This window comes from Symphalangus syndactylus, chromosome 6, assembly GCF_028878055.3.
Source record: "Symphalangus syndactylus isolate Jambi chromosome 6, NHGRI_mSymSyn1-v2.1_pri, whole genome shotgun sequence".
In the NCBI taxonomy this organism is placed as follows: domain Eukaryota; kingdom Metazoa; phylum Chordata; class Mammalia; order Primates; family Hylobatidae; genus Symphalangus; species Symphalangus syndactylus.
Genome location: NC_072428.2, coordinates 73,920,848 through 73,937,267, shown reverse-complemented (window position 1 = coordinate 73,937,267; position 16,420 = coordinate 73,920,848). Strand labels below are relative to the sequence as shown.

The following is a 16,420-nucleotide window of genomic DNA, read 5'->3' as shown; positions in this document are numbered from 1 at the left end:
GTGCAACTAGATTTCCATAGAACATTTTTTACCACAAGCTTCCTCCTCCAGCACATTTCATTCAAATGCTGGAAGAAAAAAATTCATGTGAAAATTCTATTTTTGTTTCTATTGGATAATACAAAGAAATTAGGGAAAAACTAACATTTCCTTCTTCCTCCTTTTGGGAAGTCCTAGGTGTGAAATGCTCTTGATTTGAGCCACATTACCCTTCGGGTACTAGCCCTGAAAAAGACCACATTGTAGACAGCTGCAGCAATGCGCAGTCACTAGTCACACCTTTCTCTCTCACTCAAATTTAGGGTCCTGAATTTATCAGAAATAGATTATGTCAATAGGTCTTACACGTATAATAAGTGTTAGAGATGAGAATACATTTTAAAACTGTTGCAGTGATAGTATGTGGTAATTCTAAAGTTTTCAAACCCTAAAGAGCAGATCCACAGAATAGCAACTTGTTTGTTTGTTTGTTTTGAGACGGAGTCTTCTGTCATCCAGGCTGAAGTCCAGTGGCCCAATCTCAGCTCACTGCAACTTCTGCCTCCCTGGTTCAAGCAATTCTCCTACCTCAGCCTCCCTAGTATCTGGGAATAAAGGTATGCACCACCGCACACAGCTAATTTTTTTGTATTTTTAGTAGAGATGGGTTTTTGCCATGTTGTCCGGGCTAGTCTGGAACTCCTGACCCCAGGTGATCCAACCACCTTGGCCTCCCAAAGTGCTGGGATTACAGGTGTGAGCCACCTCGCCCAACAGGAATAACAACTTTCTAAAGAAGTCATTTTATTTTTCTCTCTCTCTCTCTCTACAGGATTTGGAAGACATGGTGGCAAGGTATGTTATTGGCCGTCAGTGCAAACTGGAGCACAAGGCATGCTATGAAAAACATCAAGCTGTTTCCAACAAAGTGAAAACATAATTTAACAACACCACAATGTGACAGTGTGATTGTGTGGGTGTGTGTGTACTCATGTGTTTGTGTTGTATGTTGAATGTTACCTATGCCTTTTATCAGACATTAACCTTTTCTTACTTTTCCAAGTGACTCAGGGGGTTATGTTTTGAAGAGTTCAATGCAGAAGTTGCTAGAATACTATTGCCTCTTTTTAGGATTCAGAATCGTAATTAGAGATCAACTATTTGGTGGCAGATAGGGAGAGAGGCATTTATCTTTCAGTGGCAGTAGGTTAGAAATGGAGTGAAGTGTTAGAAAGATTCCCTAAGAGCCAGATATCCATCCTAGGATTGTGGAGGTACATTACAATATCAGAAGTGGGTTTGAATGAAGCATTTTCTATTAGAATCTATTTCTTAAACACAGACATCAGAAACGTAACCAACTCAACCTACTTCCTTGCAGGAGTGAGTCCGTGCTGCTGCACGTGCCCCAGCCTGTGAATCCAGAGCTCACTACAGGGCCCATCACTGGGCTGGTGGATAGGTTCAACCACTTTCTAGGTGAGTGTCGCCCTCTTGGTGGGATCCACATGCAATGCCTTCAATTCTGGTTTTCCATGGGCAGCCTTCCCAATGTAATGATCTTTCATCTAGAAGAAAATAGTCTGTGAATAGGTATTTATATTTATAGTTTCATTGTCATCAAACAGACAAAACTAAATAAGAGATGGTGGAATCAGCCATACAACAAATTTCTTAGAGAAGTAAAACGTGCAGAAGGGCTCTTTAGGATGTAGAACCATTCATGTATGGTTGAACCGTGATACAATTTCCTGTATACAATTATTACAAGAAGTATACAGAACTGAATTAATTCAGGACATTTCAATTTCAAATTCAGTGCAGTTAATGACTGATTTGAGTGACAGTGTTTTTTTAAATACATTTCAGGTGAAGTTTCATAGCATTTATAATTTTAATCATGTGCATTTTAATCAACTAAAGTATACACGAGTAACTTATATAACAATGCAAAAACTGAGAATCTGTGAACGATAGGAACGTGATTTGTTGGTTGATGAGGCCTTAGAACTCCAGGATAGATCATGATAAATCCAGCAGATAAAAGATGTCTGTGCCTGAATCTGGCATGAAAGTCAGATAATTCTTGAAGGAAGCTGCCCTTTGCAGAAGGCAGATTCAGATTTTCTCTTTAAGTATGAATTGACTAGTTTAAGTGGCAGATTATAATATTTCTGGCAAAGTGATAACTTTTTTATTTGGGTCTAAGGATGGCTCCCCACCTCATCTCCTGTCCCAAGCCTCCTGCTCTGCCCTGACAGAGAAGAGACAATGAAGGTTAATTTTATTGCTATGGACTTGGCTGCAGTGCAAGAGCTTCCAGTTTTTCAGCTGCTATGAAAAGTTGCTAACTAGACATAGACCTGACCTTCCTCCCCTTTATACTTTTTGAGTTTATAGAAATTGCGATCATTGAAGTTTAGCCGTTTACTTGTGCAGATATCCTAACACCCTTTGATTCCAACATCTTTCCAGACAGAAGTTTCTTTCTAATCTTGACCTGTGTTTTCTAGTGAGAATCTCTTCCTTATCTGAACAAAAGAATTTATAAACTCCTTTTCACTGGAACATTCTCTTTTTTCCACAGTGGAAATTTCCTTCACTTGGGAAGTAACCAATTACAATATTAGGCTGTTTGAGGATGTGAGAAGTTTGATGTTTAGACCTGAATCTTTGCATTCTGACAGATCTGACAATTTTGCTGCATGGGGAGCCTGGGTCTTCTCCTCTGGCAAACACTACTGGGAGCTGGATGTGGACAACTCTTGGGACTGGGCTCTGGGAGTCTGTAAGGACTCCTCGATAAGGAAGAATAGCACAATGGTTAAATCTAAGGACAAATTTCTTCTTTTAGGTGCCTGCCGTCCTGACCCATATTTCCAGGGATAACCTGGCATACGTAGACACTATGTAAAGCCCACATCCGTTAGAAGTTTATAACACTATGTTTTCATGTGACTGTTTTCTTATTCCTGCAGTGCATATTTCCTGGGATAATAAAATAACCACTTGGTACATTCCCGTTGTTTGAAGTTCTGAGACAGCTACTCTTTGGTTCTGATGATCTCAACATTGCCCCAACTGCAACAAAATCTAAGTGTTTTCTTGATGGCGAGACCTGCCATTCACCCTTCGAAGATATTACTGAGAGGTGGATGTTGGACAGTGTTGGAACTGGGCTGTTGGATTTTGCAATGATTCTTGGACAATGAGAAATGACATGCTTGTTAACTCCAAGAAAATTTTTCTACTTTTTTGTGTCAAGAAGGCTACCGGTGTCATCTCAAGACCTCTTCCCCACTATTATCTCAGTATACAGAAAGGCCTCTAGGCCAGATGGGGGTGTTTCTAGATGATGAATGTGGCATAGTAAGCTTTGTTACAGTGGCCAACAGTTTTCTCATCTGTAGCCTCTCTTGTTCTTTCCCTTACCCTCTTAAAACTTTTCTTTGTTTGCTTTGCTTTGCACTCAAAAAATGAGAGATAGGTCAGTAACATGACTAAAGGTATCAGAAACACAAACTTCTGAGAATGCTAACCTACTGACAACTTGACATTCTTTATCTTTTTCTATGAAACTTTGTACCATTTTTAAAAGTGTGGAGGCATGCATTTGTTTTGATTTTCATTAAACTACTCTCTCTTAGAATACTGCGCATGTCTTTTCTTTTATGCTGTATCTTTTCTTTCCCTTGATTTCCAAGACAGCCCAGGTAAATGAATACCCGAGTGTGTTTATCCAAACTGATGGGTTAATGCAAGAGCACAGGTTTCTTCCCCCTGAACTGGAATTTTCTTTTCTCTGTTCCACATCTGCTAAGTCCCATTTCATCAAGTGTAAGTTCCAACATTTCTTCAGGGAATTCTTTCTTTAGCTCCTGGACTAGATTAGGCTATTTGTTTTAAAGACTCAGAAAACCTTACACTTTTCTTTGTAAAACTCACAGTGTAATAGTAGGCATCTTTTCTGCTTCTCAGATTACAAGAAAAGGATTGTGTTTGTACTACACACAGGTATATTCCAAGAAAGTACACAATGCTTAAAATACAACTGATATTCATTAATTGTCTGTTTGAATAAAAGAATAAATGCACAAAATAATTGATAAAAACATCTGATACAACTGTTTAACAGGCTACCAAATTCACCCCTGTATTCCTTTTGATTTTGGCTACTGAATGTAACCAAAATCAACAGGGATACTGAGAAATATTATTTAATAAAGTTATAAATTGGACTGCTTATCAAATTGATAGGCTCAGTCAATTTTCTTTAGCTCAGGAACAAACTATCGATGGACACAGATCTTAAGAGAGTGACAATGATACAGATAAAAAGACTGAAAACCTGTAAGATTTTAGTAATTTCACCGATGGCATCCTACAGACAGTTACCTGGGAACATGTCGTTACCAGAATAGAAAGTAAGACTCACTTTTTGCTTCAGAAAATACAGAATACTCAGAAGCCTCATTACATTTTAAGAAAACTGCAAATTTATTTAGGTCTTTGAAGTTTTTAAAATACATGTGCAGTAAAATATCCTTATTATCAGAAATACCTATATTTTGATTGTGTTAATTTTGTATGAAGACTTTCCTTAAGTATCGACTGGAAATTGGTTCCAGGACTCCCCACAGATAGCAAAATCCTTAGATGCTAATAATCCTCAGATGTCCTTACATAAGATGGGGAAGTATTTGCATGTAGCCTAAGCACATCCTGCAATGTACTTTAATTATGTCTAGATTACTTAAAATACTTAATGGAATGTAAATGCTATGTAAGTAGTTGTTACACTGTATTATTTAGGGAATAATGACGAGCAAAAAAAGTCTGCACATTCAGTGAAAAGGTAATCATTCTATTTTTTTCCTGAATTTTTTTAATCCATGATGAGTTGAATCCATGGGTGCAGAACCCATACACATGGAGGTCCAACTGTATATCAAATATCATATTTAATGGTGTATTTTCTAGTATTTAATCTAATTACTGGCAATAGGGCACACAACAAACATATCAAAAGTTTCTGATATGTGTTTTTTGAATTTATTTAAAGCAATCTAGTAGTGCCTCCTTTAATGAGGATTGCTGAGAACAAAGTCTAAAATAGGCCAACTCCATTTATAAAGAGTAACTCTGATCCAAAAGTTTAATGACAGATGGGTTGTGTAATGGGTTATTTCAATGATAGGAGGAATGCAAACATACAATTCTGTAGTCATTTATGTTTTAATAGCATTATACTGTTTTAACCATCCTCATCTTGTATATAATCTCATTTTATATTAGAATACTACTATTAGAGCAATAAAGAAGAATAGATAAATACGGTCAAATTTTGCTTTTGTTTTGTTTCGTTTTTGAGACAGGCTCTCACTCTGTTGCCCAGGTTGGAGTGTACTGATGAGATCACGGCTCACTGCAGCCTCGACCTCCCCAGAACAAGAAATCCTCCAACCTCAGCCTCCCAAATAACTGGACTACAGGCTGAACTGTCATGCCTGAGTAATTCTGTTCTTGCTGTTGCTGGAAAGAGAGGGTCTCACCCTGTTGCCCAGGCTTCTCTCAAGCTCCTAGTTCAAGTCATCCTCCCACCTCAGCCTCTAACAGTGCTGGGACTATAGGCATAAGCCACTATGCCAGGCCTAAATACAGCCAATTCAACTGAAGTTTAAATTATTTGTGTTTCACTCTCATTATAAGAATAATCTGTGTCTTAAAATGTGTTTTTGAACATGAATTACTTTATGATTGCCCCTTCATAAGAATAGTTCTTAATGTTTAAGAATAATTCACAAAAATATGAAAATTCCTTCATAAAAGTGACTTGAATTAATAGAAGGAATACTAGATACAGGCAGTGGATAATCAAATTTTAAGTGAATTATCTTATTCTGTCCTACAATTGTAAGAGAAAGTGATCCTCTCACCTCAGCCTCTCAAAGTACTGGGAATTATAGGTGTGAGCCACCATGCCTGGCATAAATATGGACAATAATTTAAACTTCAGTTTAATTGGCTGTTCTTATAAGTTTATGAGAGAAATATGTTTCTCTTATAGTTGTGAGGACTGGATGAGATAATGCACATACAACCTCCACTAATAGGGTAGAATCTCCACCCCGAACAGCAGGTCTAGGGTTGCTATGCCCAAGTTTCCCACTGGCTGTATCTTCTGTCCCTCAAGGGATAAGACAAAACACCGGGAGACACCATCCCCCTACCTACTCCAGCACAGACTTTTAGAGCGTGTGTGAGTGCTAGAGAAGCCACTGTCAACTCCTTTGCAGTGATGCAGAGATTAATCTAGGAGGACTGACAGGCCGTAAAAACTGAGAGCTTTGCTCAATGCCTCACATTAATGACTGATTTTGAATCGGCCATGAACAGGTACATTCCCAAGAGCATTGTCAAAAACAATGGAGACCTTGGTTAGGAACATTAAAGAGGAGCTTGGAATCTTTAGCCTGCTTTGTAGCAACAAATAAACTTCTGACCGCCAGCCAGAAGGCTGTGTATCTGTGCCAGCCTGCACCCCCTAAAGAGCAATCAAGGTGGAATGTGGACAAATTTGTAAGTACTCCCCAAGCTAACCACTGATTCATAAATAAAGAGCCTTTAGCCCTACTGCTGAAGAGCTAAAGCACAAATTCTGAGTGAACACTGCGTGAACAATAAATTATTCTGTTCCAGGCAGTGATTCCTAGAAACTAGATTTAAAAATAAAATCACAATCATCTCCGGTGATCTGGGAGACTGACCATGCACTGTCGTAGCAGTAACCAGAGAGAGGATCTCTGCGCTGTTAGTCCACTGAATGTGGGACATAATTGTCAACTTCCTGATCTGTGAAAACAGTCTCCAAGCCAAACACACATTGAATGGTAAAGGATAAAAATCTAAATAACTAGGAATGCTTAGCCACAACTTTAAAAATACAGATTTAGGTAGAAATAGAGATAAATAGATATGAATATTGATGAGTATCATGTTTAGCTGAATTCATAGTAAATATTTATCACTGTGAATATGTTCATCTCAGAAGCCAAAAGCATACCTACTCTCAGATGAAGGTTGTATATATATATGTACATTTATATGTGTGTTCATGTATATAATATATATATATTTCAAAGCAGTCATTCGCATGTATATTTTTCAATTAGTAAGCTAATTTTCCAAGCACTATTTTTCATATATATATACATATATATATGCATATATATATACATATATATGCATATATATATGCATATATATACATATATATACATATATATATGCATATATATATACATATATATACATATATATATATACATATATATACACATATATATACGTATATATATATATAATCCCAGCACTTTTAGAGTCTGAGGTGAGAGGATCCCTTGAGACAGGAGTTGGAGAGAAGCCTGGGCAACAGGGTGAGACTCTGTCTCTCCAACAACGGCAACAACAAAATTACTCAGCCATGACACTTCAGCCTGTATCCAGCTATTTGGGAGGCTGAGGTCGGAGGACTGCTTGATCTGGAGAGGTCGACCCTGCAGTGAGGCATGATCTTACCACTGCACTCCAACCGGGATGATAGAGTGAGAACCTGTCTCAAAAACAAAACAAAACAAAACAAAAACAAAAAGCTGACTGTATTTATGCATTCTTCCTTATTGCTCTAATAGCTGTATCCTAATATACAATGAGATTATATACAAGATGAGGATGGTTAAAAGAGTATGATGCTATTAAAATATAAATGACTATAGAATTGTATGTCTCCATTACCCTTTTCATTGTAATATGGATCCTGTCACCTTGGTAGTCAGCATAGTACCCAGTAGGTAGTTTTTAAAAAATATATCATAATCCTTTATTAATGTGGAGAAGATCTTTCCAAAGACAGCTCCAATGTCCTTGTCACGCCGAGGCAGCAGTGGTCAGGAGTTCTGCTGACCAGTGCTTTAGGTGCCTGCTTAAAAGGAAGACATTCTGGAAAAAAAGTCAGGAAACTTCAGAAAATAAACAACAACAGCAACAAACACCTTTTCTTCCAAAATAAGTATTTTCTGACACTCACACCTTCAGGCTGTTGCCCTTGTTGGAAGTGAGAGAATGACTAGTTTCTGGCAGTGTGACACCATGAGCATGCTCCTAGGCTAATGGAGCAGACGGAAGAGCTCCCTCCAAGAGAGGCTCCCTGCAGCCCCCCCCTTTTTTCTTCTGAAAATGTGTATCTTTCTTTTCAAGCCACGACTTCAACTCTTACTTTGTTCCTACTCTTAGAGACAGTCAAAAAGAGCCCCATACCGGCCATTTTATGAATCAATGTAATTTTAAAGCAGAGGGATAATAAAGTATTATTTGTCTGTCTGGCCTTGGTTCCTTTTCCACATACTGCAATCATTCAACTACATCTTACACTCTACCATGTCCACGACACTGCTTATGACTAGTGACTAGAAGACTGAACATCACTTGTGCCCACGTGCAGATAGAGAGAATGTTGTCTGGTCACATTACCACTTTAGTGGAAGGCACTCTTAAAATTCATCAGCCAGGTCTGCTATTATAAACACTGGGTCAAAACCGTGGTTGACTTCAAAGTGTTCTCAGAAAGTCTGATATTACACTATTGAAAGACGGTTTTTCATCTGAAAACCTGACTGGTGGTAACCCTCAATTGGCCCCTGCATTTCCTCTGCGCTGAAGCAGCCAAGAGATGGAATCATTTTCATGAGGAGATCTTACTGCCACTACAGTTGTTAGAAAATATGGAATAATCCAACAGTGCTCCACATCCTTTCCAGCACCTGTTGTTTCCTGACTTTTTAATGATGGCCATTCTAACTGGTGTGAGATGATATCTCACTGTGGTTTTGATTTGCATTTCTCTGATGGCCAGTGATGATGAGCATTTTTTCATGTGTTTTTTGGCTGCATAAATGTCTTGTTTTGAGAAGTGTCTGTTCATGTCCTTCGCCCACTTTTTGATGGGGTTGTTTGTTTTCTTCTTGTAAATTTGTTTGAGTTCATTGTAGATTCTGGATATTAGCCCTTTGTCAGATGAGTAGGTTGCAAAAATTTTCTCCCATTCTGTAGGTTGCCTGTTCACTCTGATGGTAGTTTGTTTTGCTGTGCAGAAGCTCTTTAGTTTAATGAGATCCCATTTGTCAATTTTGGCTTTTGTTGCCATTGCTTTTGGTGTTTTAGACATGAACTCCTTGCCCAAGCCTATGTCCTCAATGGTATTGCCTAGGTTTTCTTGAAGGATTTTAGTGGTTTTAGGTCTAACATTTAAGTCTTTAATCCATCTTGAGTTAATTTTTGTAGAAGGTGTAAGGAAGGGATCCAGTTTCAGCTTTCTATATATGGCTAGAAATGGGAACACTTTTACACTATTGGTGGGACTGTAAACTTGTTCAACCATTGTGGAAGTCAGTGTGGCGATTCCTCAGGGATGTAGAACCAGAAATACCATTTGACCCAGCCATCCCATTACTGGGTATATACCCAAAGGACCATAAATCATGCTGCTATAAAGACACAGGCACACGTATGTTTATTGTGCACTATTCACAATAGCAAAGACTTGGAACCAACCCAAATGTCCAAAAACGATAGACTAGATTAAGAAAATGTGGCACATATACACCATGGAATACTATGCAGCCATAAAAAATGATGAGTTCATGTCCTTTGTAGGGACATGGATGAAACTGGAAAACATCATTCTCAGTAAACTATTGCAAGGACAAAAAACCAAACACCGCATGTTCTCACTCATAGGTGGGAATTGAACAATAAGAACTCATGGACACAGGAAGGGGAACATCACACTCCACTCTGGGGACTGTTGTGGGTTGGTTGGAGTGGGGAGGGACAGCAGTAGGAGATATATCTAATGCTAAATGACGAGTTAATGGGTGCAGCAAAACAACATGGCACATGGATACATATGTAACAAACCTGCACATTCTGCACATGTACCCTAAAACCTAAAGTATAATAATAAAAAAAAAGAAAATATGGAATGATCCCTCTGCCCTCCAGGTGATTCAAAGCTGTGCAAAACAAGGTTGTTTCTTACTGAGAGCAAGGAAGCAACGGGTAAGAAAGCTTTTAAGGCATAAATAACATAAAAGGGCACACATTTTAAGACACATTCACATGACATTATACTGCAAAAAAAATAAAGAATGATTTTCCCTAATTTGAATTAAGATCCTTCACATAGTTCACTCCCAGGCCTGTTTTGTGCAGTTAGTTACAGGCTTGAAGTCAGAAGATGACTGGTTGTTTGCACATCCTCCGGTTTCCTGGGGCTGCAGGAGGACATCTGAGAGGCTATACACAGGAACACCAGGAGGAGGCCATGATGTCTTTTCAGCACTGTCCTCTGAAATAGGTGGCAAAACAAGTGAATTCTAATGTAAATTGTTGCTGTCTGTTTCTGAATTGACACAGCTGTGTCCTCTGCTGAACTCTTCTGGATTTTCTGTGCGAACGCAGCTGACATCGTTTCTATTATCCTGACAGCACTTTTTTCCTCCTCTGTAATAACACACTTTGTGGATGAACCAAAATCACCAAAAACTGCCACAGATACTGTTACAGGGCCACTCAAAATAATACCAACGCTATTGTTGGCAAGGGATTGGCAGAAACCCAAAAGAGAGGAGTTAAGAGAAAGAATTGTCAAAGTCCCCTGATGAATCTTTATACGTTCCATGTTTCTATCCTTCTGTTTTCCATTATGCAACCATGAGCTATGAGTGGTCACAGGTTTGGCAGAACAATGTTCTACAGGTCCACCACGTTTCTGGACCGTAGAGAGTGGCTCAGAAGTAAAATAAGGTGCCAAGTCTGAACTCATGGAAGAGCAGAGAATCATGACAGTAACATACAGCAGTGTCCATATGGGTCCAAGATTCACATGCAGAGCGCCAGATTACAGAAGCAGGCAAGGCAGGCTTCCAGAGCAAAACCCAGGCCTTGATTCACTTTCCAAGGTACTACAATTCAGGGTTATCAGACACATTCCTTAACCTTGACTCCTTTCTGCTTACTAAAGACTTTGATCAGTCTTCATGCTGTCCACAGGGAGTCTCCAAAAGTCAGAGTAACAGTTGGCTTACATCTTCAGTGATTCAAGTCTGCAAGGTGTATATGATTGTGCTTCGGGGGGAAAGCAGAGAAGCCACTTTCAGTACTTACAGTGGAGTTCACTTCAGTGCTATAAATATCACCGCAGTCCTGCTTGTAATAAAGTCCAGACTAGCAATCTGCCTTTGGGTTGAGCTGTTCTCCTACAAGATAAGCTGTTAAGTCATGCCTTGATTTTAGACCTCTCGGCCAGGCGGGCTAAGCATCCAGAGTCCCTGTGGGGCAGCAGGCTGGGAAAGCCACACTCAGGTCCTTCCTTCCGACGCCCGCGGCGGCTACCATGGTGGCGGCTATGGCGGCAGCGGCTGTCATCCGAAGGGCTCCCTCCACACACCACGCAGGGCAGAGGAGGGCGCGGTGACTTGCAGGCCAGGACGCAGGCGCTGGGTAGGTCAGGCGGGCGCTGGGTCCTGGTTCTTCTGGCACCTTGACTCTGGAGCCCGGCATCAGGGTTCAGGGTAGGGGACCTGGGGCGCGCCCCTGCGGCAGCGCTCCTCCAGGCCGAAGGGAGTGGACATGTAACCCGGCGGCTTCAGGGCTGCCCGGAGCAGGCCAGGAGTAAGAGGAGGGATCCTGTGAGAGACAAGCGAGGCTGGCTGTAGAGTCCGCCTCCAATAAGTAGTTTTTTAAGCCCATCTCTCTCCCTCCACTCAGAAGTAGACCACAGAGTCTATTTTGCCCATACTGATGTCTCTCTGTGTTCTATGCTTGGCTCCCAATTATAAGTGAGAACATACAGCATTTAATTTTCTGATCCCGCATTAATTTGCTTAGGAGTACAACCTCCAGTTCCATTCCCATTGCTGTAAGAGAGTTGGTGTGCCCAGAGTAAAGTCCTCAATTAAAGCTCCCATTCACAATTACACTGACCCCATTGAGAACCCTATGGTGAAGGTGGGAACAGCCACTGCTGAGACCGCCATGGCTCAGTAAGCCTCCATGAACACTTCCATTTATCTCATTTGCTCCTGAGAGAGTGGTGTATTATTACATCATCTGCCCATTAATATCTGATCCTTGATAGAGGTATCCTGGAGCGTCATATTTCTGTATGATATTCTGCTGGCGATTCTTCCACAGGCATGTTTCAATGAAAACCATAAGAATGAGGCCCAAGACACCCAGCATACAGCCAAGGATCAGATTTAACATGTCACTGCTTCTGTCAGGGCTGGTTGCTGGCCTCGCATTTCCTTCACTTTCTGAGGAATTCAGAGGGTACTCAAGCCTTTCGGATACTCAGAAGCTCCAGGAGCACATTTCACTTTAGTCTCGCAGATCATGACATTGCTAAACTCACTTTCTTCTTCACTGAAGCACTGCATTTTAATACCATAGGAAGTTTCTGACAGCAGATGGCCAATCATATGCCACTCCTTTGAACCTTCTGTAACATCCCTCTTGTAAACATTGTCGTCATTATCTGTGGGTCAGTAATAGATATAAAAGAATGGAAGTGTTATTGTTACTTCATGGAATGTATGTCCACTTTAGCACTATCTGAGTAACGCTGACAGCCTCTGTGTATACAATGTGAGGTCCGTTATTGCACAGTTGGAAAAAAGTCTGGGGAACCCAGTCACTGGATAAGGATGAGACGCTGATCACTGAAAACTCTCTTCATAATGATTGATAGCAGTGACCCAAAATTTGTATGTTGAACCTTGTTCTATACTACAAACTTGCACAGAAATTTTGGAAGGAAGGATATGTTCAGCTGCCACCAAGCAGTCACTGGTCCTCATCCATTTATATTTGACCTTGAAAGCAGTGATCAAAGAATTCCCAATTGCCCAAAGAAATCAAGTGACATAGACCAACCTCTCTGATACAGTGGAGATAATAAGGTGATCTGGTGCCTCTGGAGCACCACTGTGCCTAGATGAATCTGTAAGCACCACTCCAAAATTGCTGTTTGCAGCTTCTGAAACGACAGGATACTTGGGGGTGCCTACGGGTTGAGAGGATGTCTAGGTGCTTTTTGATGATGCTGTTTTTTCTTTGCTGGTTCAGAAGGTAAGCATGGCAGATGGGTTTTCACTTGCATCACTTCTTGCTACCATCAAGAGTTCATAAAGACCAGATGACACCATTTCAGCTAAGTGAAGCTCACTTTCACTTCCTGGGATTCAAACATTGTGCCAACTTCCCATCACATCGACTTCATAGTCCAGATTTTGATACTTCACAAAATAGGCATTGATGGGCAGTCCACTTTCCTTGCCTGCCCTCCACACCAGGTTGTATGTATCTGGTATGGGGGTCTGTAGGGTTTCAATTTGGTGGGAACCTCAGGAACAGAGATACCACTAGCATTTTTCTATGATGGTGATTCCACAGCACTGGGATATACTTTCTCTTGAAATGAGCTGAATAATCCAGTTTTTGAACCATCTCTTATTTTTTTTCATTATTCTGAGTAGCAACAAAGAGTGCGACTATTTCTACTTTTGTTTGTTTCAAAAAGAACAACCATGAGAGGTGGTTCTGCCTGCATGGTACCATGTTCATCTGTAGCTTCAGAGATGTTTTTCTCCACATGCTCCCACATCACAGCCTGAGTATGGAGAGAGCTCAAGCCAGCTTGGGACATGATGAAGTAGACAGGCTGTAGGTCCAAGATTCCAGGTCTTGGTAAGTGTGACTTTTGGGATTTAGATCTAAGGACTTAAGAGAGATGGCTGGTTATCAATCCGTGGCTGTCATACCAACAAATGACCGGACCCAACAGCCTGGTGGCATTGAATGACAGAGTAACAACGTCTCCATCTATCACTTTTGTGCTTCCTGGTGCCAAAATTATAACTTGCTGGAATCCATTGCCTTTTTCTATTTCAAGTCTTCCAGTAGACTGCATAAATCCAATCTCATTATCTGCTAAACACTGATGTAGCCTAGTATCTTGCATTATAACCCCACTGAATTTCAGTCAATTTCCTACAGTTCAATGTCTTGAGGAAGGATGATTAGGCTCCGCATTATGAAACCAGTTATGGTTGGCAGTTGGGTTCCTACAAACATCAGAGATAAAGTGTTCTGTGGAAAATAGAGACACTATCTGATCCTGTAGTCCCTTAGAGTAGGAGCGTGTTCAAGTACATTAACCATGGATGCCACATATTTTACATCTACAGAGTTGTTTCCCCCCATGCAGGAATCATTTCCAGAGTCCACTAGGTCAATGCTATCTATGGCAAGATGAGAATACAACCTTCTCCCGTTGCTTCCCGGGGCAATATCCTGCCTGTTCTTTAGCCAACACACTTGAGGAGCCAAGACCCCACTAAACACACACTCCAAAGGTACAGGGCTATGTGAATGAACAGCTAATACCTGTGAACGAGCAGGGGAAGAATGCCAAAATCATCTGAAGAAAGGTGACTCACAAGGAGCTTTTGGCCAGTGGGTTCAACTTTTAATTCATGTGTGGCCGGACTCTAAGCTGCACATTTGTATGATACCTTGTCCTCCAAGGATACATTCAAAATCTAAAGATGTTCTTGCGGAGGGTTTAAGTAATTCTTTGTGGACTGCTTCAGCCTCTTCCCCTGGATTTTAGCGCACACCCCAGCTTTGGGGTTACTCTCTGGTACCCTGCAGCCAATGAAACCAGCACCTTTATTATTTTGCTGTGATGAAATGCTTTGTGGATGAATCAAAATCACCAAGAACTGCTGTGGATACTGCTCCAGGGCCACTTACAACAACATTGACCTATTGTTGAAAATGCATTGGTAGTAACCCAAAAGGGAGGAGCTAAGAGAAAAAAATTGTCAAAATCCCCTGATGAACCTTAATATATTCCATGTTTCTATTCTATTTTTTCCATTATGTGACCTTGAGATGTGAGTGGTCACAGGTTTAGCAGAACAATATAGTTCTACAGGTCCACTACGTTTCTGGATGGCAGAGGGTAGCTCAGAAGTGAAATAAGGTGCCACGTCTGAACTCCCAAAAGAGCAGAGAATCGTAAGAGTAACAGACGGTGGTGTCCATAAAGGGCCAAGATCTAGATGCAGAGTGCCAGATTACAGAAGCAGGCAGGACAGGCTTCCAGAGCGTAACCCAAGCCTTGGTTCATTTTCCAAAATACTGTAGTCCAGGGTAAGCAAACACATTCTTTAACCTTGACTCCTTCCTGCTTACTAAAGACTTTGATCAGGGACAGTCTTTCTTTTTTATTTTATTTTATTTTCTGCACACAAAACAATAAACATTTCCTAAAAGGACATACAAACAAAAAGATGCATATCAAACTTATTAGGAAGGTTGAACATGGGAAGACGGGGAGCAGAAATGGGTGGTGGGAATTAAAGAAAATAAATGAGAGAGGGACTTTGTATGGATCAATGATGATAACTCAATCCTCTATTTGACAAAGAAGAAGGAGAAGGACGAGGAAGAAAAAGAAAGTGGGATAAAGGATCAGAAAGCGAGGAAAATAGAAAAAATTAGAGTATGACTCCAGGGTAGACCTGTTTTGTTGTCGCTTGTTTCATTAGTTGGTTTGACAGTTGTATTTTTCATATGTTTCGCCATGTTGGCCAGGCTGGTCTGGAGCTCCTAGCCTCAAGCGATCAACCTGCCTCAGCCTTCCAGAGTACTGGGACTACAGGCGTGAGCCACCACATCCAGGCCCCACGTTGCTTCTGGCCTCTGTGGTAGACCTCCCAGACGGGGCGGCCGGGCAGAGGCGCTCCCCACATCAGAGACGGGGCTGCAAGGCAGAGGTGCTCCTCACTTCCTAGACAGGGTGGCGGCCGGGCAGAGGGGCTCCTCACTTCCCAGACAGGGCTGCTGGGCAGAGGCGCTCCTCACTTCCCAGACGGGGCGGCTGGGCAGCGGCGCCCATCACATCCCAGAAGGGGCGGCCGGGCAGAGGCGCTCCTCACATCCCAGATGATGGGTGGCCGGGCAGAGGCGCTCTGCAGTTCTTCCCAGACGGGGTGGCCGGGCAGAGACGCTCCTCACTTCTTAGACGGGGTGGGGGCCGGGTACAGGGGCTCCTCACTTCCCAGACGGGGCTGCCGGGCAGAGGTGCTCCTCACTTCCCAGACGATGGTTGGCCGGGCAGAGGCTCTCCTCACTTCCCAGACAAGGTGGCCGGGCAGCGGCGCTCCTCACTTCCCAGACGGGGCGGCCGGGCAGAGGCGCTCCTCACATCCCAGAAGATGGGTGGCCGGGCAGAAGCGCTCCTCACTTCTCAGACGGGGCGGCCGGGCAGAGGCGCTCTGCACTTCCCAGATGGGGCAGCCGGGCAGTGGCGCTC

General features: G+C 41.7%; 2 pseudogenes; one reads left to right on the top strand and one right to left on the bottom strand.

Annotated features, from left to right (window-relative positions):
- LOC129484733 (tripartite motif-containing protein 64-like) overlaps positions 1–16,420 on the top strand; it is a 97,864-nt pseudogene that overhangs the window by 2,606 nt on the left and 78,838 nt on the right.
- Positions 8,613–15,170, bottom strand: LOC129484105 (cell adhesion molecule-related/down-regulated by oncogenes-like; annotated as a pseudogene).